Source organism: Dermacentor silvarum, chromosome 8, assembly GCF_013339745.2.
Source record: "Dermacentor silvarum isolate Dsil-2018 chromosome 8, BIME_Dsil_1.4, whole genome shotgun sequence".
In the NCBI taxonomy this organism is placed as follows: domain Eukaryota; kingdom Metazoa; phylum Arthropoda; class Arachnida; order Ixodida; family Ixodidae; genus Dermacentor; species Dermacentor silvarum.
In genome coordinates, this window is record NC_051161.1 from 92,216,833 (window position 1) to 92,233,150 (window position 16,318).

The 16,318-nt window shown below is 49.4% G+C and overlaps 1 protein-coding gene across 1 annotated transcript in view; it reads right to left on the bottom strand.

Annotated features, from left to right (window-relative positions):
- Positions 1-15,534, bottom strand: part of LOC119462279 (thromboxane-A synthase-like) — an 89,589-nt gene extending 74,055 nt beyond the window's left edge. The window contains exon 1 of the mRNA XM_049673235.1: positions 15,425-15,534. The gene's annotated coding sequence lies outside the window, so the exon portion shown is untranslated. The remainder of the gene's footprint in view (positions 1-15,424) is intronic.
- Between the last annotated feature and the right edge of the window lie 784 nt (positions 15,535-16,318).

Below are 16,318 nucleotides of genomic sequence, written 5' to 3' on the forward strand. Positions count from 1 at the left end.
ATTTTACCTTATGCCCGGTGCATAGACGCCAATGAACGGGACTGTTATTCTGCATGCTTAACCTTCTAGCCTTTTATCTGCTCATCTGATGAGCAGATGTTACAGGATTTCAGAATATGAGTGAACTTCCATTTGACGGGGCAGTTATTCTGGTTACCCTTTCTGCGTTTCATCTCTTTTCTCTTTCTCAGCTGCTTAGAGCATTGTAAGGATTTCAGACTGTGGATTAACTTCCAATCACCAGAGTAAATCGCTAGCACCGATGTGTGTAGGTACGCCGCTGTTCTGATAACACAAGTGCCGTCTGTTTAAGGGGACGAGATCTGATTTTCATATCATGCAAGGCTTGTGAGATAACGGCTGTGAAAGCGAGCGCAACGCCCCACAGAGAAAAGCGTAGTAAAAATAAAGGAAACATACATAGGTGACACTTTGTTATGCCTAATACCACGCTAGATACGGTAAGTCCTACGGCTTGCAGTACTGCGCTGTCGCCGTCGAGGCTTTCTGTCTTCCATGAAACGGAAGAGGGATACATACTCTATATCGCGCCCTACAGTGATGGGATGCAGTAGCTGGCAGATTTGATTATTGGCGCTGGAATAATGAAATATGTAGGAGAATAGCTGAGCGAACGTAGCTTAGATTAATGAATAATTGTATGGTCTAAAAATACACAAGTAGAATAACCAGTATCTTGGAATATATAATTTAGGCAATATCTGTTTCTCCGGTTACCGTATGCTTTGCTTTGTACGTCACAAGTTTACAAACCCTCCTGTAATATTGTCAAGCAGCTGTCCCATTTCTCTTCTAATTAGACTCGAATATTTTTCCATAGTGTGGGACTCGTGTACTAAGCCCAACATGAGGCAGCTGGAAAGAGCCGAAAGAAACCAGTGCGGTTCATCCTCGGCAGATTCTCGACCATTGACCCCCCTTCAGCGTTATTGAGGGCTAATGGGATTGACATACTCCAACTGCTAAGAAAGAATTGTAATTTATTTTATTACACTTCCCAGTTTCACCAGAGGTCCGCGAACTTAGCCACACATATTCATTGCATTCGTTAATTTTCCATTCACTATTTTCGCAGCCAAATTGATGGATGGTATGGGGATATGGCAGCAGGTTACACATGCAACCGATTGCTGACTTTAACAGTCGTCGATAGTTTCTCCCACTATACGCGTATTTTAAACCTCCCTGAAACGCTACACTCTTAGCCAAGTCCCGTATATAGCGTCCGGCACATATGCGGCATATTTTCCTTCCAGCGTTAAGTACTTCTGCACATAAACGGACTATCAAGCAATATTATGTGCGACAATAGCTGCGGCAACAGGCTAGGCCCGCTGTACGCGGCCGCGAGCGGACCCAATATTCATATGCAGCCCTGCAAAAGTAGAGGACGAAGAGAAAGAAGTCGTCGCCTCTGCGTTGCTTTGATGGCGGAGGAGGGAAAAGGACTAGGTCGGTCGGGAAGGTGTTGAACATGATGTAAGCCGGCTCACGAGGCGATTGTTTTCGGTGGGAATTATCGTCATATCATGGCACCGGCGGCGCTATGCGACTGTGTTCGTGTTGTGAAGTGATCTGGTCGCGTCGATGAACGCTTCTAGATGATGTCAGTGATGTTTAAATTCACCATATGTTACCGGAAATTGCGAGAAGTCAGTGCAATTTCGACAACTCGTGCGAGTACGACGGCCACACGGGCGATTAGCGGCGGCGGGCCGCCATGTGCGTTGGATAGGTGGGCCCAGAAGTGCGCGCTGTAGAGCTGCGAGCCTGTGGCTAATTGGTAGGTTGATTTTTGATTCCCATACGATACGCTTACTAAATGTTTAATTTCTACCATTGCATTATTATTAGCCAGCAGATAACGAATATCGGTGACTTAAATATTTGAACGTGTAGTATACTAATACGAACACGCGCATTGGAAGTTTTGGCGTGTGAAGTAGCGATAACTGCAGGCGAATCTCAGTTTTGGTTTCCTACAATTGTATAATTGCTGGCGATTTTTTTCCCTGCGTAGCCAGGTGTCCATTTGTAGAAATTTCATGCGCGAATTTTAATGAGGGCTTGCGTTTTGCAGCGCCGCTTGTAATCGCATGTAGCGTCCAACCACGTTATGTGCCTTTAAAAAAAAAGTTCCTTTCGTGGGCTTTGCGTGATAAATTCATTGCATTTCGTAGTTTAAGTTAGTCAAACGACGGTTTTATTTTGAACAATTTTCTGGTTTGTTACGCACTTTCCTCTGAGTAGTGTGTCGATTTGCCTGAGCTTCTGACTTTCCCGTTCAATGCGCCCAGTTCGATAAAATTCAAAGCCCAATTTAGCTCGAAGCTTGCGTGACGCGACCATACTCGTATAATTCCGACGACGCAGCAGCTCCCAAGTGTCGGTTTGCACTAGCCGCAGGATTTGCCGCAATGTCTCTCGGAGATGAGCAGTACACTCGTTACTTGTAGAAGGGGCGAAGATCTATGCTACGGGCAAAATTTCAACGGCGTAACATGCTACGTCGATTGTAGCAGTTTTAAGTTTTATAGCAGACAGAAAAATCTGGTTTCCAGTACTTGCGTCGTTTCATAATGTTGTGAGAAAGCAGCGCTGCATAACTAAGAAAACTATGAAAGAAGCAAAAGAACATAATAAGTTAGACATTTTGCTTTTGTGTGGTGATTTCTATGCAGTGTTGATTTGCGACTATGAGGTACCCACTAGCCTCAATATAGTAAGGCCTATCTATAAGACCTTTCTTGTGAGCTTATGCTTCTCGAGTTATCAAATTTCTGCATTTTCTATTTATTCTCGCTTAACTGAATTTTGTTCTATACAGGATTCAAGCGGGAGGTGGACACTAATAAGAGCGCCACCAAAGAAAGCAGAACCCCGGGCTCTCCAGTGCAACTATAGAGTGGACCACAGCAACGGTAAGCGAAAGTCAGGCCCAGAACGGCTGTTCGTTCCAGTGCGGAAACATCGTATGCTTATGATGAAGCACACGAAGAAAAAGCTAATATTTTGTCAGATCAAAAGTGGTGTGGGGCTCAGAAAGATACAAGTATTTACAATATTGCTCGCATGCGGATGGTATTGAAGCACTTACACGAGCTGTAATATCACTACAGATAAACACACACTCGAGAGCCTTTCACTAATTTCTGCTGATTTCATAAGGGTGGGAAGGCACTGGGTTTAGACGAGTGTAAATGCAAGTGCAACTGTATGCCAGTAACTGTAAGGGACATAAATGAGTGCCCCTGAGAGCCAGCTGACATTGTGGGCGAATTAATAATTACCAGCAAGTGTGAAGAAATATGACTGTGAAATAAACCATAAGCCCAAGCACACTGAGTTGATTTCGAAGAGGCCAAGCATATGTGAAATGTGTTTGTGCATAACGTGAAGAATGCAACTGAACGTATTTTTCTCTGTTTAGTTGATTGCTCAGAGCATTATGTGTGCGTGTCTATTGTCATGTCTTGATCACTTTGTTTACACTGTGTATGCGCTTATTGTATTCAGGATTAATTAGGGATTGACTTTAGGGCTAAGAATGCCAGTGAAATTTCAAATGCAATGCTGTAACTTCAAAGGTTGGACACATTCGCATGTCGTTCACAATCTCTTATGAGTTATTCACATGGGAATTGTGTGATATCGAATGTTCTGCTGTCTGTACTAAATCATGGACACCTAGTCTTATAATGCTGACACATGCTCTTGGAGGAAGGAGGTGGAAAGATAGGAACACAGGCAGGTTCACCAGTGTAAACACCAGCGACTGTGCCGAGCAAGGGAGATGCAGGGATTGAAAGGAAACAGGAGAGCCCAGATTTAGAATAGAAAGAAAGAAAATGTGTGCACATCAATGCGATGCCGTGCGCTACAGCAACAACCCACATGTCAAATATCACTGCAATGCAAGATTGTTGAAGACAGTCTGAACAGTGGTTCTCTCCACCAACAAGGTGCAATTAGGCGCAGTCAGGTGGGGTTTTCTAGGCACACCACAATGAGGGCAGTCAAATAAAAGACCTCGGATCGTTATTTCGCTGCCTCAGAAGTTTGCGGTTAACATTGAGATCTGTTTCGTGCAATATCACTGCTATATTGGTCTCGAACAACTCTTGAACAAAACATAGCCCGAACAGGGCCAAGGTGAAGCAGTTTTTGGGATTGTTTAACATTGGAATTTCTTTCACCTTCCAGGTACGACGGTTACCTGGAGGTCCAGGAGTCATGAGGACAAATAACTGAACATATATGAACGATATCTAATGTGTTTGCGATGACGGAGCAATTATGCCAAAATGAAACACATTTGAAAACGCTTTTTTTCTCTTGTTAGCAATGTATACATAAAAAAATTCACTTGGATCTTTCTGAATTCACCCAACCACTGCGGCATGTGTACGGAGTGTGCTCCGGAGGATAAAAGATTTTTTTATGTTGCTTGGCTCCCAAAAGAATTCTTCAATTCAAATAAGTACGAGGTGTGTCCGAGAAGAAACCAAACGTTTGCTATAACATATTGGTGCATGAATGCGGCTTGTCTTGCGCACGGATAATCAGTTGCATTCCAGATAGCACAAAGTGCTTATTGCGGTGGTGCTGATCATACAAATGTAGAGCAAGATGCAATGGGAAAATCACGGTTATTCCTCGTTCAAATAACTCCAGGTGGGCACAATTAATCCGTAGGATAGGATAGGAATAAACTTTATTTGTCCAGCGGTTATGGCTGCTGGTTCCCGGGGCTAGGCTGCCAGGGGTCCATCGCCGGAGAAAAATCTTTCGAGATCCTCGGCAATGGCTCTGGCCCGCTGGACGGCCCACTCCATGGTCCTCGGTCGCCTCGCTGAGGAGGACGGCTTGCCATCTCTCAGCGAGGCGCCCCGCTTCAGAGGGTCCTGCTGTTGTCTTCCCCCTTCCTCTTGGTCCTTCTTCCTCATGGCGTTGGCATTCCCAAAGTATATGGGCCATATCAGCCCGTTCGTGCTCGCACCACGGGCAGGCGGGCGACTGGTGCAGCGCGGGCCACAGGCGGTGCAGGTGGTAGGGGTTGGTGAAAGTGCCCGTCTGCAACCACCTCAGGTCGACTGCCTGGGACCTGTCCAGCCACCCGTGGGGTTGTGAATATTTCATACGTTCTTTCCTGTAGTGTTCAAGAACCTCTCGGTACGAGGCCGGAAACTCCTCGATATCGCGGTCGGCGTCCCCGTGGCCCCCAACTCCGTCCGCCGTGATTTGGGTTGTGTTGGTAACTCCTCCGCTGGTGTCCCGCACAACGGCGGCTGCCCTCTGGGTGATCGCGTCGCGGCGGATAAGCTGCCTCGCGACGAGATGGGCACGCTCGTTGTGGTTGGGCGGGATGCCGGTGTGTTTTCGGCCGTTAGTATTGTTGTTGTTGTCGCGGCTGTTCTCTGTTTAGTGCAAAGCTCGCCGACATGCGCGGGGAACCATTTGAGGGACTTGTTTGTAATCGTGCCGGACACTAAGTCCCCGGCTCTGGCGTTGAGCATGCGCGCCACATCCGCGGACTCCCAACCTTTGGTGTAGTTCCGGATCGCTGATTTGGAGTCGCTTATGATCAGGCTATCCTCTGTACCTCCGTGGAATACCGTGAGGGCTATGGCCATCTCCTCAGCTGCTTCGGCCGACGGCAGCCTAGGTGATGCCGTGACTCGGATCCTTCTCTTTGTATCTATGACCGCCATGGAGAAGACGGGCTCCACCCCCGTCGGCCGGCTTGTCGTTGATGTTGCTGCTGTTGTTGCTGCCGTTTTTGTCGTAGTAGTAGTAGCGATGGTGGTGTTGGCATCCCCGGTTTGTCTTGCACATTTCGTTGTAGTGGCGGGGGTGGTCGTCGTGCCTCGTCGCCATCAACGTTACCGGTGGGCCGCGGGTACCTGGCTGCATCGACGAAGAGGACGCCTTCTCGTCTTCCGTGCTCCTCGAGGATTGCTACCGTCCTTCGTTTACGCCTTTGCACGTCATGCGCCGGGTGCATGTTCTTCGGCATGTTTTCCGTCTGTATGGCGTCCCTAACTTCCGGTAGCAGTGTTTCCTTTAGTCCCCGCGCCTCATGATATCGAATCCCGAGCAGGTCGAGGATTCGTCTTCCCGTTGTGGTGCCCGACAGCCTCTCCAGCTGCGCAATTCTCTGCGCCTCGGCGACCTCCTCGAGCGTGTTGTGTACGCATAGCTCGAGGAGCCTGTGGGTTGGCATGTACTGGGGTACCCCCAAGGCGGTCTTGAACGCCCTGCGGATCACCACGTTCAGCTTGTTGGTTTCGCTCCTGTTCCATTCGGCATACGCGGCGACGTACGATATATGGCTCAGCGCGTACGCCTGTATCAGCCTCGTCACGTTGTGTTCTTTCATTCCTTTCCTTTTGTTCGCGACCCTCCGCACGAGGTGCGTGGCGGCGGCTACTTTCTTCTGTAGTCGGTCAACCAGCTCGCGGTTGGCACCGTTCTCTTCCAGCCACAGGCCGAGCACTCGCAACTTGGACACCGTCGGTATTCCGGTCCCCTCCCTCGTCGTGACGTGGACGCCCAAACGACGGGCGTCGAGCACGCCCTGCGGGAGGGGTCCTTTCTTGCGCGGTCTGTGGAGTAGGATCTCTGACTTGTCGGGTGAGCAGACGAGTCCCGTGTCTTCAAGGTGCCGCTCCATCTCCCGGACGGCCCGCTGCAGCCGGTCTTGAATTTCGCCGACGCTCGTGTTCTCCGTGGTCCACACTGTCACGTCATCTGTGCATTGATCGTGTGATTGATGCCCTCTATTGCGTCGAGACGCTCCGGCAGGCCGACCATGACGAGGTTGAAAAGCATGGGGGAGAGTACGGAGCCATGCGGCGCTCCCGCACCGCCCATTCGGACCGTTCGCGGGGTGGCCCCGTCGATCTTGACCGTCGCCTCGCGCCCATTCAAGAAGCTGCTGACATATCGGTGGAACCTCGCCCCGAGGTCGAGTCGGCTGATCTTGTCCAATATGGCCATGTTCTTCGCAGTGTCGAAGGCGCTCTTGAGGTCTAGCCCGAGCAAGGCGCACGCGTGAGTGCTAGGAGCCTTCACAACTTGTTCCTTGATCAGCAGCATGGCTTCCTGCGTGGAAAGTCCCTTCCGGAAGCCGATGATGTGGGTGCCGAAAGCGTCCTGCTTCTCGAGGAGCGTCGTCAGCCTGTTGAGGCAGGCATGCTCCATCACTTTCCCGACGCAGGACGTGAGGGAGATCGGCCTCATGTTTCAGACCTCTAGCGGTTTGCCCGGCTTCGGTATGAGTATGACGTCCGCGGACTTCCACTCTTGCGGAATTCGGCCCTCCTGCCAGCACGAGTTGATGTACTCGCAGAGCTTCTCGATGGCGTCGTCGTTCAGGTTCCTCAGGATGTTGTTGGGGATCCTGTCAGGACCGGGCGCCGATTTGGTCTTCAATAGCTGGAGGACCGCTCAAATTTCCTGCACGGAAAAGTCCGCGTCCAGCTCCTCGTTGGGAGCCCCGCGGTACTCGGGGTGACTCTTCCCTTCTGGTCGAGCGAGGTGCGTCTGCACGATCTCCTCCGCGAAGGCTTCCGGGCCGTCCTTGTACTTGTGTCGCAGCTTGGCCATCTCTGTATGGGTCACCGTTCTGGTGCTTCCCGGGTCGAGCAGGTGCGTGAGGATCTTCCAGCTGCGTCCCGCACTCATGTTGCCGTTCATCGTGTCACACAGCTCCTGCCATTCTTGCTCGCACAGGCGGCCGCAATGCGTCTCGATCTCCCGGTTGATTTCGGCGATCTTCTTGCGTATCTTCCTGTTGAGTTTTTGCTTACTCGCTCTCCGTTGCATGGATTTCTTGGCCGCAACGAGATGTGCCAGCCGGCTGTCCACTCTGGACGGTTGGGGAGCGTCGTCGTCCCCAGCTCCGCGGGATCTGTCTCCTACTTCTTTGGGGGATTCTTGTCGCCAGTCCGTCCATTCGATCTCATCGGTGGCTTTCTCTACGTCCGCGAGTAGTTCTCTGCACCATTCGCTGATGTCTTCAATCGGGCCCTCCTTCTTGTCTCGCTCTCTATTTTTCCAGAATCTATCCCTGTCCACGATTCTTGCCTTTCGGCAGACGTCCTCCTCGCTTTCATTCTCCCCACGGTCATACACAGGATTCTGTGGTCACTCCCGAGGTCCTCCAAAGAGTTCGACCAAGTGACCACGTCCGCGCCCGAGCAGACGGAGAGGTCGGGGGATGTGTCCCGGCACACTCACTGTCCGATCCTGGTGTGCGAAGCCGGTTCGTTGAGTACAGTCAGGCCGAGCTCGTCCATCAGTCCGGCTAGCCTCTTCCCTTGCGGCGAGTCGGCTCAGTATCCCCATTGCGTGTGTGGCGCTCGAAATCCGTAGCTCTCCATTACTGCGTCTCTCATAATCCACGGCAGTTTCGGGACGCTAAGCCGCATAATATAATTTCTTAAACCACGCCTCGATTTCTTTCGTCCCTTCGTTCCTTTAAGCTAGATTGCACTGCAGGTTTGACCATTTAAGCTAGTTGCAACGTCACGTGCATGCGTCTGGCAGGTGAAGATGTGAAAACAAGGTAGTGCGTGCAAAGCAGTGAAGCTTCTTATATTTGCAAAGTAGCTACGGTAAGCTCAAACGCGGAGATACCGACACGCCTTGCTGCTTCAAAATAAACACTGAATCATTAACTACAACGGAGCAGCATAATAGGATCGGTTCAAGAGCATTCTTCTTGATACTCACAAAAGCTATATATGTCAGTCTTTTGGACAGGACATCCCTGTTGAGGCCAGCGGAGGTGAGTGGAAATATTTGTCGGTTCAACAATTTTAGACAAGCCGGATAAAATCCCGCCCGCTTATTCGACGTTTCAGAATATCGAGCCGTATTGCCACTATGCCGTCGAGGCAGCTCAACAGCGTAACTTTGAAGCAAGCGCACTTAAATGTAGTTGCAGGTGTGCATGTTAGCGGCGGATCAGTTTTAAATGAACCTGGTGAACGAGGTTGGAAGTTTCCCAGGCAAAGCCGAGTTCCCGGTTAAACAGCGCCTGCTGCCGCAGCATAGCGAATAAAGAGAAAGCATTGAAGAATAACATTCGCCTGTCGAAGCATTTTTCTTTTCGTGCAGCTACCATGCTCCGCAATTGTACCCCGTTTATTCTTTCCGCTTCACATGACAGCTGTTGAAAGCGCTATTCGTATACTGCTAGTCGTTTAAATGCATCTACTATCACCAACCACCTAAGCATCGGTAAGCATCGGTAACAGCTACACAAACTATCGTACTATTGCCGACGGTGAACGATCGACATAAAACGACAGCCTCGGAAGCACAAATGTGTCTACAGATAGCTATGTGAGTCCTCGACGCCAACGTAGTGATGTGGTGTAGGGGTAGTGTGCTTGGTTTCACGCAGTGTACCCGGACTCGATTCACATTGTTTCCATGTTTGTGTGATGTGTGTTATCAATTTCCTATAATGCGGGTCTATGCTATGTATATGAAACAGTGCGCAAAACCACTCTGGACGGCACCTGTCTGTAAAATTCATTTTATTTCATAAGAATACCCATTGGGCCGCATAATTTTGAGCCGCATAGGATTTGAGCCGCTTAGTAAGCCGGACAGATCTGATCTAAAATGCCGCATAAAAATTTGGGGTTATGCGTGCCGACTTCCAAGCGGTCCTACTCTGGGCCGTTTAAATGCGGGCCACATATGCAAGAGCCGCATAAAATAAACCGCATACGCATTAGGCCGCTTGCAGTGAGCCATTTATAAGCGTAGAAATTTTGATCTACTTTTTGCGTTATATGCGTTGTTTTAAGCCGGTATTGACCAAGAGTGATACCAGCCAAACCATCTGTATATTCACTTCCGCGCCACTATGACAGCTGTAAGCGCGTTCCTCACAACAAGGCGCTATATATGGTCACAAGAACTCGCGCGGTGCCTTAAAAAAATAAAATGTTTTTACTCACGCGCCTATCCGCGTGTTTTGTTTTACCGATGTAAAAAAATAGATACGAAAGAGACATGGCAGCTTTTATTATGAATGGCGCTATTTGTGCGAATATGGCCGTAAGACACCCTTCAGAATTGTGGGCATAGAGAAAATGCAAACGCAGTCATAGTCTTTAGCATTGTATCATTTCAAAATGTTTAAGTGACTATTAGGAAATGACATTTACGCTAACTCAACCGAACATATACATAATCAATGCCGATTAGCGCCAAAACTAAAACCTTGTGCCCTCCCGATTTCAGTTTTGCCCCAGATCTTTGTACTTCTATTCCCTTCAGTCACTCACGAATTGTGACCGATGGTCGATAAATGTATGTAATTTACGTAACTTTATGCCAAGGTGCTGCAGACTCCTTTAAGAGCAAGTCAACCTGGCAGAATCTTTCTGCATGGTATGATGGGTCACCCTAATTACAAAGTGATGAGGCATCTCATTATTGTGCTCTCAGTAATGATACGCTGCTTCATGAAAACAATTGAATCACTTGCGCGAATTATTTGCACAATCTAATTATTCGTTGGAAACAATAGTAGCAGGAAAAAATATTTCCCAATTGCTACAGAAACCTTCCACATCACACTTCCCGTCAAACAGGACAGTGCCTTCTTCAAAGCGATCTTCCGTAGCGATAGATTTCTCTCAGAAGTAAAATCAAGGTAGTTGAGACAAGAAGGACGTTCAATTTATCCTAAGCTTAATTTTTGTGGTATAATCCTTGCCAGAACTGCACAGCAATGACAAAATAAGTCACGTCCACAAATGTGTACATCGCGACTGAAGGGGCTATCTTCACAGATGGTCACCGATGGTGCCTGCAGTGTTCCTTGTTAGGTTTCTGAGAGAGACATAGCGTTACGTCACCTCACCTGCTGAATAAAAATGCGCTGAATATATATATATATATATATATATATATATATATATATATATATATATACGGTGTTTCAGCGAACACTTTCAAAAATTCTTAAAGGTTGCCTGTGGCAGATAGCACAATTCTAGTTCTTGAGCTTGTCTACTCAAGCAGGCGGACATTACTTGCCCAAGAAATTGAAGTGCATAATCGAATAATGAACAAAAATTCAGTAATTCAGTTTTTAACTAATTCCCTGATGGCCGACATTGCAATTTACAAATTGTAGCCGTTCGGTTCGCAAGAGGGATCAACTTAAAACGAATTCTCGGGATGACACCAGTTTCGAGATATTAATTCCCGAACTTTGCGGATAAATGCATTGGCGTTCCAGTTAGTTTCTTAACAAAACGTCGCCTAATGCATTGAAGCACAAAACTAACTTGCACGAACCGCAGCCGTGGCCCAGTGGTTAGGGCGTCCGCCTCGGCTGCGGGAGGTGGTTCGTTCGAAACCCACCGCCGGGCACCCACCGGAATACAAATCGGGCACAAGTGACCCCCGGCCAGACGCCCGGCTTTCTTCAGGGGTGCTCGCTTGGGAGAAGCTCCGCTAACCCCGCCGTCCCCCTCGGGGGATTAGTTTCGAACAACCCTGCAGCCTGCAAAGGTGGTAACCCGGCCTGCGCGGCTCAACCTCGAGTGATGCATCGATGCGCTGCCCACAGCGCGCGCATTCCCGCACACTGGTAACCCCCCCCCACCCAGGGAGGGGCCCACAGCTCTCGCGCCTGCACAAGGCGCCGACCGCCCTCGTACGGTACACGTCGGACTGACTGACTAATATATATATATATATATACATACATACACTCCGGCGGCTGCTGGGTAAGCCGCGGCCGCGCGCGCCCGCCTGGGCGGCCCTATCTCGAAAGCCATATGTGACGGCGATAGAGTCCGCCATGCGCTTTGTTCTTGCGGATGCGCTTTGAGGTCAATTCCCTCGCTGTTGCTGTCGCGCTTCCTCAGTCCAGCGTTGTGACAGCGAGTTTCTGTGGTCATCGAGTGAGATTGCTGGTGCGCGCGTGACACCATGCTTGTTAATTTAGTTGCTATGCCTATGTTTACCGGTTTATACAGCCGAAAAAACTACTATCCTTAGCCGTTTACTAATTTGCTATCGCAATCAACGCTCCGACTTTCGGCTGAAACTGTCACTTTTTGTTTGCTCACGAGGGTTTCAACGGGAATGTAGGCCGCAAGCTTCTTTCCTGAGCGTATCACCCCCGTGAATAAAAATTCACCACCCAAGCATTCCGTACTGATGGTTAACCAGCTGAGCTGAAGCGAGTTCTCTGACGGTGCTGCTGCCGACGCTGTTGTTTGTAAGCTGCCTGCTGTTCGGGAGTTCGTACGATGCGTTGCCTACATAAATATAGTATGTTGAGGTCAGAGAGAAACTGCTACACGCGCGCTCGGCTGCGAGTCACTGACGTCACTGACGGCGTGACAAGCGTACGGTGTGACGGTGTGACAAGGGTAGCTCAAGGGTGCTTTACAGGACCCGGAGCATACCACACGGAGTCCATAGGATTATGTGCCATTGCGATTGGACCCTTTCTGCACAATCACCAGTATCGGCTCACATTTCTGCGCTCTGCGCACATTGGCCGGACGGATTTTGGCTTCGCCTAGCCATACACAGCTTCGCTGTAAAAGCGCGAACGCCAGGCCCGGGTAGACTTGTGCTGGCGGCGGTGGGATTCGAACCCACGACCTCCCGCAGCCGCGGCGGGCGTTCGACGACTAGACCACGGCTGGTGTATACACTGTATACGTGGTACATACGGTGTATGCGTCACGGTGCGGTATGCACACATCTGCTCAGCAGGGACGCCAATGCTTTGTACGTCACATGTTTAAAAAGCTTCCCTGTAATATATCAAGCAGCTGTCCTATTTCCCGTTCAATTAGACTCGAATATTCTACCATGGTTAAGGACTCGTGTGCTAAGCCTAACATGAGGTAGCTATAGAAAGAGCCCAAAGAAGTCAGTACGGTACATACGGTGTATGGTGTATACAGTGTATACCACCACGGTGTGGTACGCACACATCTGCTCAGCAGGGGTACCAATGTGTGCGTGAACGAAGCTCATGCCAGCAGCTCAAGCCAGAAAGCTGGCGCGACTCCGCTAGAGCCGATTCAGCGCAGCATAACCGTGCGTCCACTTGGCGTGGCCGTTTCTAACGCGATGGCGTTACGGGCCCCGTGTCGCAGAAAATCCGGCGTCGGTGCTGGCGTCGGCGTAAGCATCGGCGTTTGGCGGGAATAATCATGCAAACCATATCATCCCGAACCACCCTGACCGGGCGGGCCTTTTGCGTGGCGCAAGGTGTTAGTCAACAAGAATTGAATTTCTCAAAGTAAAATTCATCTAAAAAAATGTCACAGTTTCGCCCTAAGGGCGAAGCAATGAATGCGATAGCAACACAGCAATGTCATACGAAGTAATTAAGGTGAGCGGCTTTGGTAGCAATATGAATTGTAGTAAACATGAGCTGATTAAGTAAGCAGGTGTGCTGCGGCGTAAGTAGACCGACATGAAGAGAGACTCGATGACCACGAGAAGGCGCGTGTGAAACGGTGGTGTTGATGAGAAGCGCTGCCCGTGGGCAGCGCGTGCGAAGGGACACACCTGTAGCGCTACACTGCCGATCCGGGCAGCATTGCATGTGTAGCGTGCGTTGGAAAATGTGGCCCGACTATTACTAACTGTGATGTGAGCGCGCACAAACAAACATGAATAGATCACACTGAATGACTGCAGACAACGACTGTCAAAACGCTGGCAGCAAGCTGCGGCGGCGAAGGTACGTGCCGTCTATCGCTTCAACGGAAACTGAGCGGCGAATGCACAGCGCATAAAGGTCATAGCCGTGTGGAGATAAGAGACGGTGCGAGCGAGCGACGAGCGTGGTTGTGGGCAGAGTAGAAATGCGCCCCCCCCCCCCCCCCCCGCTCCCTCCGGCGCTCGCTTCCCGCTTCCTTGCTTGCGCGTGGAAGATTGAGTGCGTTCGCTCTCCGTGACAGCGTGCGTCCCCGCACGCTTCCGCTCGGGCATACGGCGCGCGGCGAAGATTTTATCTATACGGAAGCTCACGGCGACGCCGACGGCGACGCCGACGGCATAAATCTGGTGGAAGTGTTCATATAATTGCTATCGCAATAAAAAATCGTAAAGTACGACTTAACCACAACCTACAGAGGTGATTGCGTCGAATTGTAATTTGAATATACGAGAAAAAAAAGCCTGATAAGCAGCCAGAGACCTTTGCATGCAATCGCGTTCCACTCTTAGCGGCGGAGCTTAGGCGTCCTCCAATTCTGGTGGTGTTTCGCTGTAGTGTGGTTCTATAGGCCACATTGAGGGGAATGTTGTAAACCGAGCCTTTCTCAATATTGATCGGCCCCCATGTCGCGGAAAATACGGTGTCGCTGTTGGTGTCAACGGCGTCCAATAACACTATCACGTTCCACTTTTAAAAGCGACGCGTAAGCGTACTCCGAGTTTTTGCAGCCGTTATAGGGCCCGTAATGGCATCGCACAGGCAGTCGCACAGGCGGCACTACGCGTAAAGAGCGGCACAAGTGAAATTGCATCATTCTTAAATTGTGAGCACTAATACTATCTTGCATGTTTTGTTAACCGGCAGATATAGGATAAATTGCATGCGCTGTGAATGAAACGTTTCACTACTTTTGCTTGCCCGATGCAACTGTCAAAAATTCGGAGGACTAATTTAGTTTAGAATGTGTACCTGGTTTGAGCAACTTTTGCGGTTGCCTAGTATGATGACATCTACCTGGCATATACGGCAAAAGGGCGTATATATACTTATATACTTATAGCTAAATATTTACGGTACATCACGGCGACGCCAACGGCGAAAATTCGCCTGCAGTGTCCATGTAATTGCTATCGCGATAAAACAAAAGCCGGGTGATGAAGCCGCCATCACGTTTCCTCGCCAGCTCGCCGTAACGGCAAGGATTTTGACGGCATCTGCTCGTGCCTAGATAATTTTTCTTTATCGGCAGAGATGAACTACACTGCATTCTGTGAGAACTCAGCTAGTTTCACGAATTTTTATCAACCTACAATGGTTCAGTGATGGTACTACCTGGTCCTGCAGTTTCATCGCGAACATAAAGAACAAAAAAAAAAGCAAAGGAAAACCTTTGACCATCATTTTCACCGCTAAAGATCAACGCGTTCCCGAGCAATACCTGAAAAACAAAATAGAATTTTCAAAAAATCTCTTATCTGTCTAAAATTATTGATTGTTTCGCGTGGGGCGTGGGGCCAACTCCGATTTTCCTATATTCCAATAGGGGAAGCAGCTCCCGAGCGAAAGCTTCCCCTTAAGTGTGCGAGCAACTCCCGGGTAGAGTGACCTAGAACTGTTCTAGTACACTCTAGCCCGGGGATCGTGACAAGGGTTGTTAATTTGACCTGGGTAACTTACTCTGTCTTCCCAGTATCTGAAGCGATCAATGTTGTCGGACGATGAAATCGCCGTACCGCGTGGCACAACTCGATGGCTCCACGTAAACAGGATGGATTCACTCGTAGAGCGCTGAGCACACAAGCGCACATTCGCGTTAAGGCAAAGCACAGAAAATATAACGCCAGCGCACAGTTACGACTCTGAAATGGAAGGCTGCAAAAAATGAGGAAAACTGCGATATAAATGTACCTGAAATAAATGGAGCACATGTTCGTTCCTAGGTCATACCGAGGAACCCAGGGGCGCACAGGTGTGTTACTAGGTACCAGGCTTCAGGAGCAAACAATGCACAGGAAGTAAAATACTATACGGAGTGATGTGTGTAAACTTTATTTAAAGAGGTCCGGAGGCTCGACTTGAGCCGAGGCGGGCCGCTCCCACGTTGGCACTGTCAGGCAAAGCCCTTCAGCGACATCATGAGCCCTCTGGACAGCCCTTAGTTGGTCTTGAAGCAATGGGCTTTGTATTCTTTTTTCCCATGGAGTCCATTCTTCCAGGAGGCTGGGAAGAGTTGCGGGGCACCCCGCGAGCATATTTTTGATTTCGATGATGCCATTACAATCGCTACATTCCATCCTAATCTCCCTCTCTGGATATATTTTGCTAATGTGGTACGGCGTGGGGTATGTGCCCGTTTGCAATAAGCGCAGCGAGACTGCCTGAGCCCTGTTTAGCTTTGAGTGTGGCAATGGGAATTGCGTGCGTCCTAGATAATAATGTTTTGTTATCTCATTATAAGTTATTAAATGATCTCTATATTCCCCGGCCTGATGGTGAACGGCTCGTTTGTAAGCGCTATTTGCAACCAGCCGCCACCGTCGCTATTAATATGTCGGGAATCAGGATCGGCTG